Genomic DNA, 26,489 nt, shown 5'->3' with positions numbered 1-26,489 from the left:
TTGTCCTCAACAGCGACAGGTTTTAAATTAGATATTAATTTTAACAAGTGTTTCTAATGGTAGTGTTTCATTTTGTTTTTCTATTCAAGTATACAGTGTCTTTGGGATCAATGTCATGTTGACAAATTAATGCATTGCTAATCAGATGCTTTCCAGATGGTGTCTGACGGTACTTTTCCGTGTGCATAATTCCATCAATTTTGACAAGATTCCCAACATCACTGACTGAAACACAGCCCCAAACCTGAGTCTCTGCTCATAAATGCTTCCTGTTGTTTAGAGTCATCACTCCATAAGACCTGTTGCCACTTATTTTCAGTCCACTTCTTGTGTAATTTGGCAAACTCCAGCTTTTTCTCCCTGTTTCCCCTTCCTTAGGAATGGATTCTTGAGAGCTATTCTTTCATTGAAGCCAGCAGATGCATCTCTCAGGTATTGTGCCAGGTCTTTGCTGTATTTTTTCCTATTTCTTAAGGACATTACTCTTAGATACATTCATCTGCTGTAGATAATTCTTTGAGGTCTGCCAATTCTTCTTTTGTGCCCCACTTGTCCAGTTTTCTCAGTTTTTTAAGGGCACACTACTGTGATATGCCAAGGTTTCCAAACTGTGTCAAACTGCGTAATCTTCTTTGAAGCATTTTCTCCACATTGAACTAAAGAAATGGGATAAATTACATGTTTTTGCCACAGGCTGCGATTAACAAAGTTCCTACAGATACAGTTTAAAATGATTTCCTTTTTAAGTTGTCTGGCATGTGCAGAATCGACACTGGCTCATCCATTGAGTTAGGCCTTTTAAAAGCTTGGGTGAATGTCATTGTTAAGTGTTATAGGAAGCAAAAAAAGCATTTCAGGTAAAAGGACTGAACTGAGAATGAGGAAAAAGTGGGCGGTGTCCCAAGAAAAAAAATTGAAAGACCTCCAGAAATCCACGAGCCACACTATAAAAATCATTCACAGATTTTTCACATTATCTGCAGTTATTTTCCAAACGACAAGAAAAAAAATCTTTAGATTTCTTTAGATTTCACAAACTTTAAACGGTAAATCAAATATGCTGGAAGCACAGTGCACTTTTCAGGTTTACTTTTTACACCTATGCCATGTACACAATCATCAGCAGACCTTAAAGAAATTGAACTTGAGCTTCCATATTTACTTCAAACTTTGCTATTGTAATCAATAAACTTCCTTTGCAAAAAGCACTCTCATGACTGCGCATATAGAAAAGATATATAAAAATCTTATAAAGTTTGTATCTGTCTTTTGTGAAACTTGTATGAAAAGCATACAAGAGTAAAAACAGATATAAGATCCCCATATAAATGAAACTTGTATGTTTTGGATACTTACTAAAACAATATATGACAGTCATGAGAAAGTGGCCACTTTCATGAGTAAATCATATAAGCCTTATATGATTTACTATATGAAGTAGGCCACATCTTATGCAAGTCTTTTATAAGTTTTTACTATTTCTTTTCCATATGGGTGGGTTGCCTACTAAGGGGTGTGCAACCAGCCAACTTCACTTTATAATTTCAGAATCTTAGATTTTATTTAGTATATATTATATATTAGGTATTTGCTAACTTTGAACATAGCTTTGATGCTGCTTTAATGATTTTCAGGCTTGTTTTTTTTTGGTATCTGAGGGCAGCCAAACAAGCTGTAAACACAACATTGACCTAGCATCATGCGGTGGGTGGCTGGAATTTCCGCAAGGCTCCTGAACTTACCTGGGATCCGCCCCTGGGCAGGGCCAACTCCTCCAGCTCGTGCAAGCCTGGAGCCTATTGCAGGCAATCAAGTCAGAGGGATTTAAGCCACTCAGCCTCCCCTGGATTCTCATCCACCCCCTTCTCACCACTCTACTGCAATGTGACTGTTCCCTGCTCAGCTCCACTCTGCATCTCAGGCCCCGTTCCCTTGCCCTAGCCACGTTTCCCAGGCCACGCCACGTCAAACTCCACGTCTTATTGTTTTTTTGTCCTTGCTATGTTTCTTTCACTTAAGCCTAATAAATAATTGTTACATCATCTGCTGTCTCTGCTCTGGGTTCCTGCACCTGAGTCCTGTTCAGTACAGGCCACTCGGCCTCGTGACATCATGTTTGAAGTTCACATAGTAAGCTTAGACACTGACCTTCTTTCCATTAGCTGTGTAATGCCACGTAGTGGGCTTCTCAAGGCATGCTGACAAAGGTTTCCTGCTGTGGATGGAAGCCTCAGAGTTGTGGTCCCAGGATGACAAAACAAAGAGGTGAAAGATGCTAAAAAGCTTTTTAGAGCTAGGAAATGCTGCAGAGTTGGATAATAATTTTGAGTAGGCGTGTTGCCATGAGAGTCCTTGTCACATTAAACATAGTCCTTGACCCATTGGTAATTAAAGAATATGCATTAGTGGAGTTGTAATAAAAAAAACAGTGAGGATCCAATCAATTGTTGGCTGTCATTTTTTTTTTTCATTAATAGTTTTAGCACTGAGCTGAATAGATGATGGGGTGTTTTGTGGTTTTCGTGCTTGTTTGTGCCCCGCTGGGTTATGCATTGTGTTTCCCTGCGGCCCTACAATAAAGCTCTGAAGCCAGCGGTAATTTGGATGCTAACGCTCAGCAACGCTTTTATTTATCATCTGACCAACCTCCTGCCCTCCACCTTGCCAGCCACCTGCAGCGGTACACATGCGGCACTTTCGCCTGCAACCAATCCCAATGATTTGTCAGCCATGTGCAGCCGAGTGAGGTCTAATCTCCTGTATCTGACAGCTGACAACAGTGACTAAGTGCCCAAACACTGGTTATCGACTGTTTCCCCAGGGCAGCCGCCACTGATGAACTGGAAAAGGTAACAATGTTGTCCTCCAGGGTGAGCAGCTCTGGTCCACCCTCCCATCCACAGTTGCCACTGGTGACTCAAAAAAAGTGGGCAACAAGTCATTTGCCATATTGCCCACTTGATCTTTTCATGATACATAATTAGCACACCCATATAATCCCTGAAGGGGAATTCCCCTGATTGCAAAAGAAGAGAGACAGTGCTTCTAAGAGATTCATTTTAATGTTCTTCAGTTACAAATGTGATGGTTTCTACATTTTGAATGAAAAGAACTTTGTTTTATTTTTATTCTGCAACTAAGAGGATATTTCCACATAAAGACTTAAAAAAAAATATTAAACCCTTGCGTTCCTCCTTTTGTCTGCTAGGTGGCAATGTGGCCTGTGTAGGTGTGGGGGTGGGGAGGGGCGCTTTTAAGCAAAGAGGACCATCCTTGGTCAGTTAAAAAAAGATTAGGGGGATAATCCTGATTTAACAGGTGTTATTATCCTCTGTTTAGGAGAATCTGTTTCCTCCGAGTTTGTCTCATGAGACTGATGCATATAGTCCATAAAATCTTTGAATGATAAGTGGCCTTATTTAATTAGAGAACCTATAAAGCTTAAAAGGTGTTGCCATCTGGTTGAAACTAAAGCTGGACCACCTACGAGGACATTTTTACAGTGCTATATTTGTTCAAATAATTTAATTACAATAATCCCATTCTCTTTGGTAATGAAACTCTTTGAGCAGGGAGTGGACGGGATGCTGTGATTGCAGTGTAATTGAGAACAAATTGATTTTCCTCACCTTGCATTAGGCTGTATTGATTGACCACAGTTTTGTTGTAGGTTTCAAGGAAATCAAAGTGGTCAGTAACCGGGGGTAAACTCACACTGCTGAGCCCCACTTTAACAGAGAGTATTCGACTCCAGAATGCTGTTCAGACGTGAGCGCTGTGAGAGGCGCATGACGTGATAACACTCGAGTCATCGGGAGCCAGCTCATACCGGATGACACTTTTTACTTGGCACATGTCCTGGTGCATTTTTGCACGAGGCAGAACAGATGGAAGTGTTCCATCGTGGCCATTACAAATATGTACCTTCATTTCAGAGAATGCATGTTTCGGCTGAAGCGTGACGCTCGATTGCATCATTATTACGAGGCTTTGCAACTTTCTTGCAAATGCAAGAAGAAAAAAAAAAAAAGTTTATTACACGCAAATGTGCACCCCACGTTTCCATGTCATCGCATCCAATTTTCTTGACAAGCGGTTCAAATATGACCACCCACTTCACTACAATGGCGAATAAATCAGGCCCAAGCGCCATCTGTCTTTAAAAAGGGGGCTTCCTCCATCTTGATGCAGGCGTTCACGGTCAGTTATGGCTGTTCACGGTCACTAACCCGCTCCTACAACATGCTGTAGCGTAGCCTGTGGAGGACTTTATCGACAAGTGTACTCATAAGTCAGGCTGCTGGTGTTTCATAGACCGTCATCTGTTATCACTTCATCCATCTCCTCTATGGAGCACTGTGGGTGACCTGCAGATAAATCGCGTGTGGGGCCTTGTGACTGTCTCCAAGGACAAAATTAGATCGGTATGTACCTGTCAGCCTCATGAAATATGGAATTGGCCATTTCTTACTTGCAGTGGGCTAAGCCAGGGGCTTATCTTCAAACCTTAAGGACAACTGCTCAACAGCAGGCCAGATTTGTGGCTTCTAGACAGCATATCAGCTATATTTCTGTAATTAGCTGAGCAGGATTGTACATACAATAACAGCATCTGCATAACAAATGCTTGTGCATGCTTTTCAATTCACTCTCAAGAGGAGACTACCTGGGTTATTTGAATATAGCAGGAGTCAACTGTGGACATAGAGGAGAGCTGCTGGCACACATCCCAGGTTTACATAGCCCCCGGCAGATTCTGCTAGAGGGGAGTGGTGTTTGTTTACTTTAAACCACTCCATACCGAGGCCTCCACACTGATTCACTGCAGTATGATTTGGCGTGCTGGTGTGCATACTGCAATCAGCAAACAGTGCGGTGTGATGCCCTCCCTTTGATGGCTGTCTTTTCATATGTCTCTCTTCCTCTGTCTCTCTCCTGAGCACTGCAGAGCTCAGGGATGAGGAGGCAAGCATTCGTGGTTGAAACCAATACATCTCTGCATCCATCCACATGTCAGGGAAGTCATTACCACTGCAAACCTGTGAAGCTGCCGGGCTCTAGGGAAAGACTTCCCACTTTCCGATCTTCGTGTTTTCTGGGTCTCCACCGAATCCCAGCTGATATGGTCGAGGCCTCTGAACTTGCAACCCTGCGCAGCAGAGGCCGCATATGGCTACACCCTTGAAGGCAGGATTTTAATGAGATGGTTTATTGTGCCCACGCATGACTGCCATTAGCACAGAGCATAGAAAGTGTCTCATAAATAAACGCTCGGGGGCCATTCTCTGAGGAAAGACAGAGAATCGCTGGGCTCACCTGTGAACCTGAAATTAATGGAAGAGAACAGCAGCAGATACAACATATTCTACAGTGATCCTGGGGGCTCTACGCGAGACTGTTGAACCAAGAATGCATCAATACTATGACCTATTTGAATTTAATTAAAAAAAACAAACAGATTTTATTAACTTACAAAAGGACAGTTTTTATTCTAGGTCCAACTGCCAGTTATGTACAAGTGATAAAGCTGTTTCAAAAACAATTATGATATATCAACACTTATTTAGTATTTTAAGTATACAATCAAATCTCTTTTTCTGAGGCCTCTTCAGCTAGACCTTCTGGACATTGTGTGTCTGCGTGGAAGAAAACACACCCTGTCCTGAATTTCATGAGCTGGTTTATTGCGCAACATTTATATTTTAAAAATATGGAATAATTTTACTCTACATTTTGCAACTAGTCTCTGTATAGTTTTAGATTAGATGTAAGCTCTCACTTTACACTTCTATCTAATGGAACAGAGACCTAACAATGACCTAACAGAGTAGCAAGCTTTCTGGTTTGAAATGGTGCCGGCATCTGGTGTTTGTCATCATTTGCAGCCAGGTGTAGCCATATGTTATGTGTATCATCCAAAAGTGAAAGAAGTGATATATTAGAGAAGCAAACGAAAAGCCTGTCTCCTCGGCGGTTTATTGCTTCCTAGCTTCTAAAATATTTGGAAAATTTTAGAAAAAAACAAAAACATTATAATAATTATTATTTTTTAATCAATACTGGCACTGGAGTGGACTCCCAAGGAAGGAATAACAAAAATCTGTTGGCAACCACTGTAGAGGAAAATTAAATGACTCCAAAACGACTTCTAATAAATAAATAAAATAAATAAATAAACAAATAAGAAATGAAAAAGGTTGGAATGTCTATGCCTACTCTGCTCCTTAAAGCCGGCATTGAGCAATGCTAGCTAATTACAGTTTGCTTGTTACCTACTGTTTAGCAATTAAGGTTGAGTAAAACTCATGTTGGTCAAGTCCTATCCGGTTAATTGATTTGCACAAGTATAAGACTGACATGAGGGTACTGATCTTATACCTGGCATGTTTTGCTTTAATGTTGCTCTTTTAAATGATACAATATGACAACGTTTCATGCTTACATTCACACCTACAGTGTAACCCAACACTCATGTTCTTGGATTGCAAGAGGAAGCTGGAGTACCCCGTGAGAAACCACACAGGGACTTGAAAAATATACAAACGGCACATTTAAAGGGCCCAACTAGTCTCTAGATTCAAATCAAGGACCTTCTTGCTGTACTAACTGCCATATCACCCTGCTGCCCTAGGTGAATTTAAAGATGATTTTTTAGAAGAAACATCAAGCTGTTTATACTCTGGAAAGAACTGGAATTCAGAGTATTGATCTAAGTTTTAGTCCCTTACAAAACTTCACAATTTAAATATACATAATTTCTGGTGTAAATGAAACTGACACTAATTTATTACATATTTTGGTAAACTAACCCCCCCCCCCCCCCCCCCCCCCCAAAAAAAAAAAAACAAAACAAAAAAAAAACCAAAAAACACAAAAACAGCCTGATTTCTGCCGCAGAATATAGATGGGAAGGCAGTCTATCCACTTAAAAGTAACTTATGTGGAGGATCAACTCACTGAGGCAGTCATTTTTTTCTTTTTTATTGTAATGAGAGAGAGAGAAAGTATTCAACATTTTACACGCATCAATGCTGTACATTAAAGCAACGATAACCTGCTCTCAACAGTCCTCCCAAAACGCAAAGCTCATTCAACCAAGCAGACAGTCAAAAGGGAATGGCTTTATCCAGACATGGTTTTGCCTAAAAGGTGTCCCTGACCAGGAATGAAGTGGCAAATTGATGTTCTTGAACAACATCAAGCTGTTAATGGAACTACCCACTCCTGAAACAGTGCAATTGGCAGCTGAGGAGTGCAATCAGTTATTATTCTCATCGAGATGATACTAACAGTTTAGAGCCTACACAATGTAACAAAATGTGTGGCCAATAAGCACGGGAAAGCAGCTGAATTACAACTGCTCCATCACAGAGGTGATGTAGAAAAACTTTCCCTCAGAAAATGACCCCTCTCCAAAGAATGATGCTGTGTGAATAACCATGCTGTTCCTGGTATTCCCAGCATTCCCAGGGCTTGAAAGCAGTGGCGAACGGGTGTTTTTTAACATTGGTGCCAAAATATTACTGTGCAGTCAATACTCCCTTCCAGTGTAGGTTTTGGTGATTGAAAGTAACCAACAAGTGAAAGTGAAGCTAAAACTGATTGAAAACTCATTTTGAACAATAAAGGTTCAAAAGGGTTCAAAAAAGACTAATAATAATGCAGAACTTTGAAACACGATCACACACATGATCTTTTATTTACTCTAAGCAGGGGAAGCAGCAAAGGGAAAAAAGCAAATAAAAGGGGGCGCAAATGAGACTCAAACTTTTAGTCTTTTAGTTAAAAGCTTGGCATGTTTCAACACTAAATTATAAATGTTTATTTTTAAATTCCGCGCAACAATTCTTGTGCAATTTGGCATACCTCTGCCTTTTCTCCCGTTCCCCTTCCTTAAGAATGGATTCTTGACAGCGACTCTTCCACTGAGACCTTTTCTCAGGAGGCTTCAGTGAAAAATTGAATCGACTCAGTTCTTTGCTGAATGTTTTCTCTGCTTCTTAAGAACATGACTTTCAGATGTTGATCACACATGACGCTTCTTTTGTCCTCTGCTTGTCCAGTTTGCTCAAAATGCTTAATGGCACAAAGCTAAGATATTCAGAGTTTTAACTAAAAGTGCTTTAAGAATCACTGAGTTGGTGATGAAATATTATTATTTTAAGCTGGTCAAACTGTGTTATCTGCCATTTTTCATGGATTAAGCTAAAAAAAAAAAATCAGAAACAAATGTATTTTTGTGACACACTGCTGTCTGTTATATCTAAACAAACAATGGTTGACCCCTTGAGTTTAATACCTTCAGAAACAAATTTCAAGAAATTACAAATTACAAGGATGCTAAACATAAGGAAGTGAGCGGTGACAAAACATTTATATGGTACTGTAACTTTAAATAAAAATGTTTTCATCTTTTCTCTCAGCGAATGACCAGTATGATAGTTTAATTGGAGTTAAACTCCGGCTTAAGCTAAAAAGATGAAAAACCTCAACGATTTTCAATTTTGGTTTCATCTCCAGTCTCAATCATTTGTTGCTGAATCTCTTCTCTGCTGGCTATTTTAGGTTTTGCAAAGATGTCATGTTCCCCTTTCTTTAAGGTCAAAAACAATGAACTCATCTGCTGATCTCTGGTGACACAATGTCCAATTTCCCAGGACTTTGGATGCAGCCAGTACATCCAGATAGTGACAGCAGATAAGTAATATAATATTATAGCTATGTTCAACATATATATATATTTATAGATAATAGTTCATATGTATACACAGGATTTCATGTGTGATTTATGTAAAAAAAAAAACACATATGGAAGAATCTTTCTGTCCATAGCACACAGTATTATCGCATCAGTGCCAGAGGTGTGATGGTGTCGATGCGGTCAAGGGGAATCTGTGAAAAGCCAGGGGCGAGCTGTTCTGCTGCTTCACTGAACATGCCATTGCCTTATACCGTGTCTAAATGAACGCAAAAGGGAATTGGTCCAGCTGACGCCTAAACTATAGTTTTAGAGCCATTAGGAGAGCAAACTTAACATCACTGGGGAATGCTAAGTGCTCCAGACACAGAGGTCACCAAAGACAACATGAAGGAAATCTGTAAAGCTCCAAACACTTTACCATAAGTCACCCAGGTGACCAGAAATGCAATTTATGCAGCTGGTGATGTTTGACCTTCTCATTTCATTGAAATTTGATCTTATAGTTATGTCTTCATTACCTGGATTATGACTTAATTGGCATGTTTAGTCGGGGTGCACTGTTACAACCCCTAAATAAGTAGCATAGATTCTATGTTAGACTAATCGCCTTTCTGTGTGGAGTTTACACATTCATCTGTCCATCTAGAGAACTACTTTTAAGAAATACACCATCCTAACATCTTACAGGTTATTGTAGCTCAGAAAGTCTTAGCTTTCAAAGGATCTTGGAGTTAGAGACAGAGCTTACTTGACTGTAGATAAATCAGCACATTGACAGGTTGGTGCTATTCCAAGAACTAGCGTGAGCTCCATAGTCATAGAGAAATATGAGAAAGTGGTTGGGCGCAGAGAAAATCAGGTAGGTCATATCTATGATGTGAAATGCATATGTCATGGTTTATTTTGGTTCAAAATTTTTTACCGTCTTAGTGGTGGGCAGTTCTAGTGGTGGACAATTAATTAACTTTTCCGGAAGTCTGTACCACTAAGCTTAAAAAGAGATCCATCCATCCATTTTATCGTGGTCATCCAAGTTTAGGTTGTGGGGGCACCAGTCTGAGCAGAGAAGGCCAGACTTCCCTCACTCCAGCCACTTCTTCCAGCTCATCTGGGGGGGACACACCAAAATATTCCCAAGACAGCTGCCCCAGGGCCTCCTCCAGGTAGAACATGCCAAGGATACCTCACTAGGAGGAATCCATGTGACACTGGCAGCAGCTCTACTACATGTCCTTAAAGGCTGAGTCTCCCACCCCATCTATTTGAAGGAAAATTGCCGCTTTTCCATCAAATAAATGCCACTTGTATATACGATCACGATCTTTTGGTCATTACTCAGAGCTCATGACCATACGTGTGGGTAGGAACGTAGATTGACCGGATGCCGCACCAATCCATCTGTCAGTCTTGTGTTGAGATATTGGGCAGAATTAAGTCCAGTTTATTGGTTTAGGCCTCCACAACAGTTCCACTTTCCCCTTGGGAAAATCAATTAAGTTTCAGATGCATAAGGCTGTTAAAGATACAAAGAACAAACTTAACAGCAGCTCATATTATTCGCATGGTTACACAGACAAATGTTAGAACATTAAAAATGACACATAGCTTAGCAGGGCAGCCACAACACCACATACTTACACACCCTGGTGTGCCCACACGAAGAACAAAAGGAATCACAGACGCTTTTCCATAAAATGTAAAAGTTAGACTATACAATCACTATTCTGATTAAATAACATTTAAGCAAGCTGCAGACTTCTACAGTCTAGTGTAATGTGTTATCAGTGAATGATTAGAGCCAGAAACCACAGTTGAGCCTTTCAGCAACTTTCCACTTTTGCACAATACTAGATCTTTACTTTCCTAAATGCATGTCACAAATCCCGGTGCTCTGGGATTGTTGGAGAACCGGCTAAGGTAGATGTTTAAGGGAAAAGGATAAAATTAACATGTCATTACTGCTTGACAGCGACACATTTTGAGGAGAAACTGATGCAGGAGTAGGTGTTTTGGGAATGATGGAGGCTGAACTCTAGCTGAATTCTTTTCCTTCTGCTACTGACAACATCCTCTAGACAAACTTGAACAGATTGCCATGCCTTTATCTCAGCCTACAATAAAATCAGATGGCGGATCATCAGCTTCTATTTCTCTGTGCAAGACTTGCGTGTGCGTGAAAAGGGAAGTGCTGCTCAGAGTCTGACAGTTACAAAATGTGCTGCCACTCAGAAAATCTGACACATGAGCAAGGTGCTCACCTGCCATTCTGAGCAACCTGGGGTTTAGTATCTTGTCCAAGGATGTATCAGAACATGGAAGAGCTAAAAACAAACTTTACCTTTAATGGAAAACTTACTCTACTACTTGATCCCACTCCTGAGTAAGCGGAAAGTGCCAGGATCACTCTTCACCAGTGCTGAACAACAAAAAGGATAAAGATGATAGGGATGTACATCTTATAATCTTGAGTATCATGTGAGTAGTTGATTGAAAAATAAGGTGCTTTCACAAAGTGACACATACATAAAAAAAACCACATGAGATGTAGTTGCTAATATCCAAATGGTTGAATGCACTGCAGAAATGAAGTGAACAAAGACGTTTTATTTAGCATTAATTGCTGTTTCTAAGCAATTTATGATATAAAAGATGATGTCCTGTTCTAACTGTTGGCCAGCATCTTGCAGCACATGGTCTCTGAATATTAATTTTGGAAGTCAATGCAAGCAGTGAGTATTTGTGCGAGAAGCAATCTTTGAAGTCATTCCAGAAACACAACAGGGAGCTGAAGCACATGGCTCCTCAAACAAAGGCAGGAGCACAGACTATAATATTCTTCTACTTTGTAGGCTCTCCACATCTGTAGTTATTTCTTTATCCTAGTTGGATGAACTTGAAACGAATCTTAAGTCAACACGAATTTAGCCGTTTATTCACCCTCCTGTGGGAAAAAAGGAGCAGGGAAGTGCTGGAGACTGGCATTAACATTGCAAATGTCTTTGTTCCAATTGGCTTATAATCTGTATGCGCGGGTTGTGCTACACGCTCTCTTAAATAAACAAATGTGTAAATCTTTAGCTGCCTGTGAGATATCATGAATATTTGATTCGATCACCTTTTAAAGTGTACCTAGCTGTTACCTTTGACCTCGACTTTGAGTTAGGAGGCAGTTATTTACTTCAGCTTGATATGCTGCAGGCTTGTGATGCGATATGGCTGACTACATGCTGTGGTTCACAAATCTTCAAGGGACCCAAAAGGTACTGAGCGCTTGCATAGCAAGGTCGCGTACAGAAGCTTCTACCACAGCTTTATTAAGACACAGAATGGATGCCATCACTGAGGTTCCTCATGATAGAGATGACTTGAAGAAAAAACAGGCTTGCAAACTTTGCTGAGCATGCTGGATATTTCTCTGGAAATCTCCCACACGACTCTTTCAATATGTATTAAAACAGTGTGGCCCGAGAATCAGGCACATGAACACGCACATGATGATTTCATCAGAATTCTCTTTGAGTTTCACTTTGATCTAAACAACCCTGGGGCTGTCCGGGCTTTTCTGATTTGTGTTGGGAATGGTTGCATATCTTACCCTAAGTAGAGTTCCATTTATTCTGCTTTGAATAAACTCGGGCACATTTGGTTAGTACAAAAAAGGTGTTTTAAAAGTGTTACAGAAAACATCCTCTCTGCTTCTAGTGCTGAAGAAGTCGACACCGTTGGAGCTTAACGACTATTGACCAGTTGCCCACACATCACATGTACTGAAGTTACTGGAGAGATGACTTTTAGCCCAGCTGATCATAGATGAAAATATCTCTCTACCCTTTGCAGTTTGGATATAGACCAAATCTAGAAGTGGATGATGGAACCATCTACATCCTGCAGAGAGCGTAGTAGCTGCACTTCATTGATTTCTCAAGTGCATTTGACACTATCCAGCCACTGCTGCTGAGGGAGAAGTTACAGGAAATGCACAGCCACCATCTTATGGATTACCGAGCACCCAACAGGCAGGCCTCAGTGTGTAAGATCCACAAGAGACTGTGCTGTCTCCATTCCTGTTCGCCTTGTACCTCAGGCTTTCAGTGTCACAACTCAGGTCATGCCACCTCCAAGTACACTCTAAATCCAGAGCACTAGTGGCTGATTATGTGGAATGGTTCTGAATGCAAATGGGTCAAGAGAAACGGTGACAGACTTCACCTGGGTATCTACAACAGACTGAGATTGAAGACCAAGGCAGATGTTTTACTCACAAAGGGAGTGAGCGTTTGTTAAGTAAGTCGCAGTAAGACCTTTAGGTGTGTGCAATGACAGAGATTTTCTATCACTAATTTGTGGCAAGTGCAGCATTCTTTGCTGGGGTCTGCTGTGAAAGCAACATTGGAGCAGGTGACACTCTGTGATTGGATGCAAAAAGGACACTTTTTTGACAAATTTTACTACAGGAGGAGGTCACATGAAATCCATCATGGGTAATCCTGACCACTCTCTGCACCACTTCCTAGACAGGTAGTGTGTTAGAGTAGGCGCTCTGCTAATTCAGCTCCCCTGCCACAAAGACAGACATAAGATATCTTTCATACTTTATGCAATAACTCATTAAAAATCCAATAAATCTGCCAGAGAGTCATCTGCTCTTTTATTTTAATGTTTTAGAGACATTTTTGATTGTGTCGCATGGTGATTTTCTTTTGACATCATATTATTCTGCAAATAAAGAATTTGCTAGATATAGGATAAATAAGATATTTATTTCTTAATCTGGTAATGGTCATCACAGTTTAAATAGTTGGCTGTGGTATAAATGATGAATTAACAATTTCTAACTAAGCTATTACGTAAGGTACAAACTACAGAGCAGATACTGAGCAGATGGAGCTACAGAATACTTTCACTTAAATATTATGGGGCTTCTTCATTTAAAATAAAATATGGTTGAGGTTATCACAGAATAGTGTATACATCAAAGAGCTTCACAAACAAGTTTAAACCCCGCAGACAAAGTGTCCATCATATTAAACTGGTAATGGTAGGAAAGTGTACCTGGGATATTTAAGAGTTCAGAAATTATTTAGTTGTCCCTCAAGTTCAGCTTTTTCTGATTTGTAGTAAGTTAGTTTGCTGTGGTCAGATCGAGCATCCAGACTAGTTACATCATCTGATGCTGTGCTTTCAAACTGGTGAAATTAAAGAAGTGTATGGTCTCTTCCTCCAATGCAATGAAAGCTCAGAGCAGCTCCCATATCAAAGAATCTCATATCAAAGTGCATTTCTATGGAATCTCAAAACCCCAGCCTCTTTAAACAGGGATGTTATTGCATTAAATCATTAAATCCCAGGATTCTCTGGCCTGTTTCTTTCATTTCAGCTGAGTTCACCCATTTGAAAGTGCAGCACTTGACTCTTTCCTTATAATATTTTAGGAGTGTTATGGTCCCAGCCATATTTTGAATCAGTGTGTCTGGATTGTGTTTCATATATGTTCTGTACCTTTAAGTGCTTCTGCAGGTCCTCCTTCTGATCGGGGAGCTGTCTTGGGCTGGAATTGACCTGGCAGCTGCTGATTGGTGCTCACTATCAACTGTCCACATTAAAACCCCCGTCTCCAGAAGTTGTTGGAAATTAACCTGGCTTGACACTGACTTCCAGACACTCCAGTGACATTTTCCTGCATCACCTGTTTATATGATGATCACCTTTTGGTGTTTACACTTATTTTGAACCTCTGAAATGTTAACTACTATTTTCTGATAACCTTTTATATGTTTTATTTTAAATACATTAAAAGGGGTCGCTGTAGCTCAGGAGGTAGACCAGGTAATCGATGAGTTGATCCCTGGCTGCTCCAGTTTCAGTTTGTATGGCTGAGTATTCTTAGGGCAAGATACTGAACCCCAAGTTGTTCTGCTGTGTGTTCAGAGAGCAACTTGGGGTACAATATGTTAGATATGTGTTAAATATAACTGGTTAATACTTGATGTACAGTAAGTTTATTTAAAAAATTGTGAGTCATTTATAATGTATAAAATCCTGTTATCAAGAATAAACAATTTTTGAGTTTATAAATTAAAAACAAACAATAATCATAAATTATTTCCCAGAAACAAACAAAAAAAAAAATGAACCAAGATGTTCAAAACTGAGGCCAAAATGAAGAAAAATACACTCGGATGATATCAGATAAGAAATTATTTGGAAATTGTTTTGGGGGAAGTTAAAAAAACAAACAAACAAACAAAACTCCACTGCTTTTCACCCCAATCAGTGATTCTGATGTTACTGCATCTCTCAACTGAAGTCCAGCCAGATTCAGTTCAATTCAATTTAACAGAAATTAAGAAGGACATAAAGCACAACAAATGCGCAGCAAATGTGGTACTAAACAGCTTGTTTATTTGCAAATGTGCCAAACACAAATCTCTGCTTGTGGAGCCAAACACAGACTTGAGAGAAGGACAGAATGAACAAAAAACACCGCTTCACTGAAGTGGTGCAATAATGTAAAAGTTATTGTCCGTGCAAAATACAAACTAAGCAAGGGCAAACAGAATCCAAAAACCAGCAAGGAGAACATAAAGAACTTTATGCTCTCCTTCCTGCAAGATGTCATGGTAAAAGATAAAAGAAGAGCAGGGATTACAGACACACACAGGGTCGTTAGGGGAAAGTTGACACAGGATAATAATGAGAGGCAGGTGAACACAATCAAGATAATCATGCAAGATAACAAGATATACTTATAAGTAAAAAATAAATGGAAACCACTGGAGAAAAAACAAAGCAAAATAGAATGTGAATAACAATAACTGAAACAGGAAAAGTCAGAGACAAAGATTAAATTAACATGCAGGGAAATACACAGAAGCAAAACACAGGGAAAACAAAATCTGATGCAAACCGTGACTGGAAAACAGAGTTAACAACTCAAAAGACTAAGGAAATGCATGAAAATGAAAATATAAACAGTAAACAAACTAAAATCCAAATGGAGAATATTTAAGTCCATAAACTATAAACTCATTGTTCAAAAACCCAGAAAATCCCCCCAAAAATACTAAAATTATTTGTATTTTTTGGGGACATTACTTGCAGAGCCATAAGCAGCTTGATCGGTGTCTTTTTGTTTAACCATGCTATATAAATAAAGTCAAAGTCATCTTCATTCCCAAAAACCATGTGTACAGGTCATACACAGCCCTCAGTGTACACTAAAACAATATAAAGATAAAAATAAAATAAGCGTCTTATGTACAACACAATACAATACAATCTTAAAACTGACTTGACTACAGCGACCACCAGGGTGGGGTTAGCATTGTGTCAGTGGGGTTCTTTGACTGGAATTTCTAAATATTTGTTCTTTAGAGATAAATATATGTCATTCTTGACTTTTATTCAAGTCCCAGTTTGTTATAACAAAACAATTGCTGCAGTTAGTAAGGCTGAATGAGCAAAAACTCAGCATCGGAGGGTTTTATGTTCCACTTAATTTTAAGGCTGCTTGATTTGGAACAGAGCTTAATGTGAGTGACCCTTCAAATTAGTGCATAAATAGAGTATTGGGAGCCAGAATGGCCCCAAAAAGCAAGTGACAGAATGACAAAGAGGAGTTTATATGCTGGGGAGAGCTATTAACTAACTGGGAACAGGTGCAGTTTTAAAAAATGGATGGAAAAGTAGCAAAGGAAGGAAGGGAAACTGACAAGAAAGAGAGAAACTGAAACCAGGGATTAAAAAAACAAAACAAAACCACAACAGAGTACGCTTCTATTGAAAAATCACAAGACATTATTGATAATAATTATTGTAATAGTTCCGCTTTAAAATCCAGACATAATGTATTTGTTTTTAATAGGCCCATCTTCACAGAAATCTGGATCAGTTCTATTTTTTGGTTATAGTAATCTAGTTTAAGACTAATAACTCATTTCCACTTGTAGTCTTATGACATAAGTCGAGTATATATGCCATGTGTCAAAAACTGTTCACTGTTGCTTGTATTAAAGGTGAATCTTGCCATACTCTACAATTTCTAAAGGTGTAACTTGCAACCTGGGCTAACTGCACAAACTTAATTCACAGCTCTGTCAGGAGGAGATGAAGAAATTCCAAATCTTTGTAACCTGCATTCAAAGTGTCTATGCAGATGGCGATGGGGAAGAAAACAAACACCGTTACCTTTCCATCATCATCTCCCGTGTTTGCTGTTTTTTCCCCCCATTGATTATGCATGAAGCCTGAATATAAGGCATACTTTGGGGTTGTGTCAATTTTTCTGTGGGAGTAGTTAGCACTGTTATGGAACACGAGAGTGGGAGCAATAGAGGATTGAATAATTGATTGCTACTAAAAGACAGGACACGGTTATGCATTATTCAAATTGATGCTTATTTTCTACAGTAAATGCAACAGGAGAGAATCAAGATGCATGTTTTATTTAGCAATTTTAAAAAGGAGGCTGGTGCTGCTGGTGTCCCCTGAAGTGACATGCTCAGTGTCAAGTGCCTGCTTCTGAAAGCAAAATATCTAACTGTACCACAAGCCTGGTATGTGCCACTATGATGTCACTGATTTTCAAGGTTCAAAACTATTGGTCACCACAATGTTTGTTGGAGGCCATAAGTGTTAGGTGGTGGGTAGGTGTATTGTTGTTTTTGGGTTTTGTTTCCCTTCTTGGCACAGGTAGGCGGGGCGGGGCTTGATGGAATTCCGGCACACCTGCGGCGCATCGGACGTCATCAGTGAGCGCTTTTATGGAGCTGAATCTCGGACGTCTGGTGTCGGAGTATTGTGGTTTTCATAAGTGCCTGTCCCGCTGCCTGCTCGCCTGCCTAGTTTCTGTGTGTGGGCTCTGTGGATCCGTGACGGAGAATTACTTCGTACCAGGCTGTGACCACCGCTACAGCTGTATTTCGGTGTTGCAAGTAATTCCGGTGCGTCATCGGTCCGCCCGCATACCTTTCAGCGCTGCTCTCCGTGCACATTTTTATCTGTCACTGTATATAGCCCCTTCCCTTGTAAATATTCCCTCATCAGTGTATATAAAATCTGCATCACTACAATCCTGTGCTCGTGTGTGTTTCTGCCACTACATCCATCCGGGTAAAGTCCCGGGTAAATGCCAAACTGTAATCGTATGCATCAGTAATAATTAAATAAACAAAAAGATTCAGCTGTTATGGAATTTTGATGACTAAGTTCTACCAGGTTATGAACATGATTTCAATACTCTAAAGTTGGGCTTTTAACAAGAAACTCTATGCCCACTTAACTGTGGGCATAGAAAATACAAAATAAAGTAAAACAAGCGCTTATTTAGCATTTGTAGCTTATGTAGCTTATGTGTGTGTGTAGTCAGTATTTAAAGTGCAAGTAGTTATGCAACACTGTCACAGTGGTGATATATTCAGAATATGCAATATTAAAATTGTTTATATTGTATAAAGTTATATTTTATTGTGTATAAATGTTCAAAATTGCAAATTTACAGGTCAAAGATAATCTCAGTTACCAAGAAGTTATCAACAAGAGTTTGCTGCTTGCTGTTGGCCAAAGAAATCCCAGCATCCCCTCTTCCTATTGTTTTTGTTTTTTTTGCAGTGACTGAATGTCAAAACATGTCATTTTAGTTCGTTTCTGTCTTTCATTCATTTCATTGCATTTTTTTCTTTTATTAATGTAATTTTGTTATCACATCTTCTTCACATCTTATGAGCTACATTTTTTTTTTTTGTAATGTAAATGTAAATGGAACTCATAAAATGAAACATCAAAGTACACAAGCAAATTTCAGAATAAACTGAAGTGTTTTTTTTTTTTAAGGGAGGACAGGTCTCAGAGCAGCTCATGGCCTGTTTATGCTTGAATGGGCGCATTTATTACTGCCTGCTTTCCTGTGAACTTTCCAGGGATACATAAAAGAAAACCCCAAAAGCACAACAGCAGTTGAGGAATTAAATGTCTGCATTGTTGTCAAAACCAGACTCACATCTGTTTCAGAGAGAGTACAGCACACGACTGCAAATGCAGAGGTAAAAGACAGAGGTCAGCAGTTTGACATTTGTCTCTGTCTGTTTTCATCCTCGGATGTCATAACAATGTGATGGATGTCATTTGTTCTGCCAGCACCAGCCCCAGAATGCTTTTTTTTATTTCCCTGGAAAAGTCAGATGAACAGCAGGTTTAGCTGGTGCAATTCATATGAAAAGTGAATGATGTGGCATTCAAATCACAGTTGTTCCTCCAGAGCATCTTGCCTTTAGGACTACTTTGAGATGTAACATGTTACTGTTTTTGCTTTCATTTTATAATGTTAGTCCTGTAATAAACTATCAAGGTTACAGTTGCTAATAAGTTGCTATTTGCATTACAGTAGTTCTTCAGTTTTCAGCAAAATGTGTGGAAAAAAATAAAAATGATAACAGGTTGAACCTTTCCTCTGTAAATTCTTGTGGAGGGAGAAGAAAACCAGTAACATGATCTGAAACAACTGTACACAAAACAGTTACGAAACTTGTTATTTGTTATTATCTGGGTGATCACCCCATTTCAAGGTGACAACAAAAGAGAAAATTTTTCAAACACCTTCAAATAATTGCTTGATTAGTTTTAGACATAATTGCAGCTTACAGCTTTTTAAGGATTTTTCTTTTCAGAGGCAGGCTTACACTTACTGTCTTAAAGACAATAAAGTGCCTTATTGTCCATATAGATCACTTTGCTTTCAGAGTGCAGGATTATTTGTAGATCTTAGAGGTTCAAAAAGTAGAGTGGGAGGCAGAGCTATCAAGAGACAAACACCCTCTGTACATTTAAGATTAGGCTTCAAACTGTCCTCTTTGATGAAGCTGTTCACTTTTGCTAGATCAGGTAATCCTGGCCCATTCCTTAGTTATGCTGCTACAGGCCTAATGTGCTAGCACCTCTTGTTCACTCATCTCTTTTTTGTGCTTATATATTACCAATGCACCTAAATGGTAAACAGACTGAATCTTATATAGTGCTTTTCTACTCTCCCGGACTACTCAAAGCACTCTATACAACATGCCACATTTACCCAGTCACACCCAATCTCACAAGCACTTTCTCTCACGCTTGTGAGCGGTCTAACTACATTCACACACATTCATACTCCGACGGATGCATTGGAGAGCAACCTGGGGTTAGTATCTTGCCCAAGGATACTTGACATGCAGACTGGAGGAGCCAGGGACCGAACCACCAACCTTCCGATCAGTAGGTAGGTGACCTGCTCTACCTCCTGAGCTACAGCCACCCCCCAAGCGGCTGTAGCTGTGAATAACTATTATCGTATTTGTCAAAAAAGTTTGAGTAACGTCTTTCATCATGTGGTTCCTATGGAGACCTTAAAATATAAAGTGCCTTGAGTCGACTGTGTGAGGAGTTATTATATAAAGGAAATGGGATTGGTTAGAATCCTTTTTTAGGAAAATGTGTTCACTTGCAAACAGTGAATCATGTGGTAGCAGTGTAATGCATACATTCTTGGAGAAACAGGAAAACGGTGTGTGTTGACAAGGAACATCATAAAAGTGGTAAAAGGTGATTTCAGTGACTTTGACCATGACACATTTGTTTGTGACAGACTGCTGATCTCCAACATGTCAGCATATAGAACTGACAGAAAGGCTACAGTATCTTTGATAACCGCTTCTTGCTGCTGTGCTGAGCAGAGACATCTCAGAATGCAGAACACAACCTTGATGGGGATGGGCTGCAACTCCGACAGGGTTCCACTCCTGACAGCCAAGAACAGAAATGTGAGGCTGCAGTGACACAAGCTCAAAGCTGGACAGTTAGAAAACACACAAACATCACCTGGTCTGGTAAATCTCTTCTCATCTGTCATCATTTAACATGAACAGCTTGACGCAATAGAGGCAACCTGATTTTGTCTTAAGACTCAGGTCGATTGATTACTACGTAATCCTTCTTATCCTATGTCACAAAGCAAAAGCAACCCCCAACCTTATAGTAATTTGAATTGGAAAGCTCAACAAACATTACAATGACAACACATATGACATAGACATGCTTTAGTGAACATGAATAAAACTGCTGTTGAGTCTCAAGTTCCTTAAACGAGAAGCATAAACACCAGAACAAAGAAAGTAACACTAATAAAAGTGTGCCATATTGGCACCGGCAGTGGCAAAGCCAAACACAGGCGCTATCATACCGGGTAACGGTTCTCGCTCCCACTGTTCTTGAGAACACTGATTTTGTGGTTAAAAAGCAGCTGAAAACTCTTTTCTAAACTTGCTTTTGGAAAGCGTTTTCACTTTGGCTGTGAAACATTTTGTGATGTGTATCTAGTTGTTTGGAAAGGTGTTATATGCATTAAATGTTACTCACCTATCATTAACTTTACTATTAACATTAACTTATCATTAATAGTTGGGGACAATTTAATGTTTCAGTTGTACTTCAATGATGATGTACCTCCTTTAAGAATACATCAAGCATGCAGAGATAACGGGTAATAACAGACTGTCAATAAAAATATATTACCTTAATCCTTCCTGTTGTTTGCACCATTTTGTCATGGTCTGGGCTGTGTTTTTCTGACAGCGCTAGGTTTCCTCCCCCTGGGTGGAGCCTCATGTGCCCGCCTATTCTCCACACCTGTTGGTAATTCAGCTGGGAGTATGTAAGACCGGTGCTCTCAACAAGTCGTTGCCAGAATGTCTGCTAACCTTAGTGCCGGGTTTTCAAGTTCACCAACGTTTCGTTGTTCATTTTGTAGTTTACTCGGGCTAATTCTCTTCTCTTGTGTCACAGTACCTCTCGGACCATTACTCATCTGTGCATTGTGTCACCTACCGGTTGTATAGGAATTTCTTTTACTTATGTATTAATCACATTATTTTATTGTATAATGCCTTGGTGCCATTGGATTCTAACATGTCTGACACCCATACTGTAAGACAAATGGTGGGGGTGTAGTAAGGAAGTTGGGGGAAGCAGACCACTCCACAAGGGAGTGTGAACCTTAAGGTGTGAAACAGCTGTGTATTGCCTTTTGTTCCTGAAGAAGGTATTTAACTGAGAGCCATGTTAGGCTCAGAGAGACTCTGCTGACCTGCCCCGCGGTCATGTAGGCTCTCCACAAGCTTGGTTTTCTGTTCTTTGTGTGTTTGGATTAAAGAATGTTAGCTACCGCTCGTCTGCAGGCTTTATTTAAATGGAAAACTTCCACAACACGGTGCACCACCAGTCACTCGCCATTCTGGTTACCAGCTCCACCTGCCTGCCCTCCTGCTTTCTCCTCTGTACTTGGAACTCCCTGGACTCTGGACACTCTGGATCATAGCCACACAGACACTCAGCCTGAAACCGCCAGGTGTTTTCCCCCCACATTTCCTCCAAACTGCTCACAAGTAAGGCAGAGACTCATTACCACCTGTTCACTCATCCTCCCCCCTGACACCTGCCTCCTCTGTTTCAGAACCTCAGAACCCAGCACCTCGTGTCTAGATCACCTGCCTGTGCAGTACAGTAGTTACGTTTCATAGTTGCCTGTCTTTGTGTGATTGTAAATAAATATATTCTTTTGGGAAAGCCACTCAGCCTCTGCCTGTGTCTGCATTTTGTCATGGCTGGATAGCCGGACTCAATGTTAAATAATTGAAAACTACGAAAAACTTGACATAGTATAGCATTCCTACTGACACTAAACACTCTGTCTCTGAAGAGAAGTGACGAATAATAGCCAGTAGTGAACACTGGTTGATGGAAGGATGTTGATAATGTTCCCAGGCAGAACAAAAGTCACATCAGACCATATCTTACAAAGTCAGATATATATCACATTATCACAAAGACGGTTGTTTCTAGCTAGCTATTTACTGTTCTGTACATATAAATTCTATTTCACTTGTGCCATGGTGAACTTAATGCATCAAACACACTTGCAATTATCCCCTCCCATCATACACTCAGGACCACTCCTCTGCAGATGAGAAGTGAATTAGCTTGTTTGGGTAAGTGGAAGACTTCCAAGTAGACGGTAAAAAAGAATTCTTGAACACAAACTTTCTCCTATTAGAATGTCTAACATTAATATGTGACATTGAAGATGTAACTTGAATAGATAGTTTGGTAAGTTTAGAGAGGTTGGTTTAACTTTCACTTTGAAACAATTTTTCAATCTCGACTAGTCGCTAAAAAAAGGCAGACAGCCTGCTTGCCTTTTGATGTCTTTGTTGGTGAAAACTCTGCTGTGTGCGCTGAAGGCATGGAGAAGAGCGCAGAAAATACAGGTGAAACAATCAAAAAGAAAAAAAAAAACAGAACTACAGTGTATCTGTAGGTCTAATTTAAAAAGTTAAAGAAGTGTTATGGTGAGTGGGTAATGTTATGGGTGCACTTTAAGCTCATCTGCAGCCATATGACGATACTATCGGCCATTGGCGATGCTGCAGGGGGACAACAGGATGATTGAACTGCAGTATGGAACAAATCATCCAACTATACTTCTTGATATGACCACATGCTGTATATCTTGCTGCTAAACACATACAGTGCTGCTTGATAATTCTCTTTATTATGAATTATTTAGCGCAGAAGATCCCAGGAAGCTTTCCTGAGGTTAAATTTAAACTAATGTAATAATAATACAGCTATTCACAACATATTTTGAGTTTAATATTATGTTACATATGGCAAAATTTGCTTAAATTAGTTCTCTCACTTAAATTCTTATCCGAAGGTTAACTTGCCTTTCATTAATATATATGTTACCTGAGCCCGTTACAGACAGAATGCATGTTCAGTTTTGTTCTGCACTCTTAGATCACATTTGCAGTCTACACCTCAGCATTATTTTAAAGCTGCTGTTCAGAGTCTTCTGCTCTGAGGTAGCGCACACTCCACTCCAGGTAAGTGAAGAGGCTTCCCCAGCATCAGTAATCCTCCAGTCAATCCACCAGGGGGGTTAGACTGGTAGCGAGAGAAAGCAGAGGCAAAAAAGGAGTCGTTCCATGGGATTAACATTCATTAGTATCTTCAGCTCTTCAGTAGGGCTGCATACTGACTGCATTTTAAACAGATTCCTGCCAAATGCCACAGTTCCCCCAGGTTGTAATAGAGGGATCTATTTTCAATATTTTCCCCCAATTGCTCAGGATTAGTCCCAGAGAACGATACCGCTGCTTCTCTCCAATTATTGTCTCATTACACAGAGCTTCTGTGACCTCTGCTGATGAACCAGATTAATCAGCTCTACTCAGGTCACTGCTACCAGGTGGTGGTGCTTGTATTATTATAATGCTGACCTTCCTTAGCAGACAGTTGCTCTGTGAGCTAAAGCGGCCTCTCTTGGTATATAGTCCCTGCCTGGACAAGGCTGCTCTCTGAATGAATATTATGCCTGTTTAAAGGCTTTAATCATCATTTGAGCCTTAGATCCTAAAAATCTATTACATGCCCTTCAAGATTCAAAGTTAATTGCATCCTAAAACAATCTGCTCTAAAGTCAGGACTTTCTCACATTATTTATTCACAGTTAAATTGCACATGGGGCATGAAAGCAGGAACGCTGAGCTGAAGTGAAAGCAGTTGTGAGATGCTGAGAATTTGTTGTTAACAGATTAATTACTGTTAATGACAAAAGCAAAAAAGACATAAAAAAGCAGTGCAGAAGTTCATGGATATTAGAAATATTTTGTAAATGTCCTGTAGCGCTGAGTTAGATCACTAGGCAGGCATCTTACGAGAGCAAAGACTGTACATAAAATATGGAGGCGGCCACCCTGACATCTCACATTGGCTTCCAGCATGTTGAGTTGTTTTTGTATCTTATTATAAAGTTATAAGATAATTCCTTGCAGTGCACACTTGTGACGTTACAACAATAACAAATAAAAAAAGCAAAAGGCTTTTTCACGCTAAATCATTATAATAAGAGCAGCAGTAAAACTGTTAATAAGACCTTTTTTATGTGAGGAAAGACTTTACTGATGAATCCCAGTTAAAGATGACTGGCGACAGAGCAATAACAGAACAAACAACAAGCAGAAGCAGCAGTCCACCCTCTGATTGGCTGATAAAGGGCTATTGTCTTACTGTAGTTTGAATCCTTTTCCACAAAAGTGCAAACTAAACATTTTTTTTTCAAATTTATTGCACCTCTTTTTTGTCTTTGTCTCTTAAATGTCCCCCACGGAGTCTCCACTGTCTATCAAACAGTGAGACAGACAACTTTATATACGGTGAGTTACTTTATGAGGAGAAAAGGTCAATGACCTTCACGCCTAGTGGGGAAAGCCTAGCCAGTAAAGAAAAGGGGTAAAGGATGATCACCGCTGTGCATGTGTCTGAGTGTATGAGTGGGTAGGGTGGGGGTGGACAGGTCCAGACTAAATTCTCATTGTCAGAAAATCAATGCTGGCCTGTCACTCAAAAGACCCATTTGGATTGTAGCTCTTCCTTTGGTGAGACGTAATGTCAACATTTGCCTTGCATTCTGTGTGAAGGTCATGAATTTTTAAACGCCAGACTTCAAACATCCATCTACACGCTGGATACAAAAATGAATTTGGAATCTCTTCCTTTCATCTATTGTACTGGAAGTGAAAATAGGCGACTGAGTCACTGTTGCCATAGTGTGATTGAACAGAAGGTTGCTGGTTTTATTTAGAAAGCTCACATGCAGTATTATTATTTTTTTCATTAGATTATTCTGGAGGCCTCCCTAATAACCCACTAGTCAACATCTTCTACAAAGTGCAGGGCGACCAAGCGTTCTTCATCTTCCGACATTACAAGAAAACTTTAATTTTAGCAACAAAAGACTTGTCGGAACCAGCTTCCGTGTACCAAATCCAAAACACAAGTCAGTGAACTTTGTAGATAGAGGTTTGATGTATGAAATTTAAGGAATGGCAGACAGCTGCATTTATCAACCGCTCTGTTCAGGGCTGATAACAAAGATCTACGTGCTTCTGAATTTCCATACAACTTCAATCATCAGGCAGATGTTCTGGTACTGAACTATTGAATCCCCTTCTTTTATGATATCTACTGATAATCGTAAAGGGCGTCCAAATATTCTTTCAGATGCCGTTCCAAACTGCCAAGAAAAATGTAGAAAATGCTAGTGTGCACAAACAGAATGGCAATGTTTTGCCCGGAGTGGGAGGACTAAGTCAGTAATGACATAAAACAGTGCCCTGTATGGCCTAAGCGATAAAGCCTCTTCAGAATGCCAGATTGCTCACTGTGCCCACACACATCCCCATCGCAATGACTCCATAACTGCCACAGAGCCAGAATGACGGACCGTGTGTTTCTATAATCATGTAAAAAATGTTGAGTGTGCTTTGAGAATGTGTTTTCTGTATTTTATAGATGTAATTAGTCATTCTTTGAGCCAAGTTTTTTTGTTTCCTTTTGTTTGTTTTTCAAATTGAACCGTATTCTAACTGAATGAAGCATTGGGACATTAATGTAGTTACTGTAATTATAGCATAATTATAATTATGATAATTGTGATAATTTTATAATAATAATTACATGTAAGTTTTTAATTTATAATTATATTCTTATAGTAAGAGATGGGAATCTAGTCGGGAGACACTTTTTGTGTGTTTTAACACTTGAACTAACACACGACTTTCAAAAGTCATTTAATTCTATTAAAATAAAAGCCCATTGTCTCATGTTCCACAACTTTTCCTAAAATGGATTTGTTTATCACATAATTAATTTTGGACTGTGTAGAAAAAAATTAATTCATCATTTATATGAACAATTATAT

Source organism: Neolamprologus brichardi, chromosome 19 (genome assembly GCF_056152115.1).
Source record: "Neolamprologus brichardi isolate AB-2024 chromosome 19, ASM5615211v1, whole genome shotgun sequence".
NCBI classification, from domain to species: domain Eukaryota; kingdom Metazoa; phylum Chordata; class Actinopteri; order Cichliformes; family Cichlidae; genus Neolamprologus; species Neolamprologus brichardi.
This window is presented reverse-complemented; position numbering follows the sequence as displayed.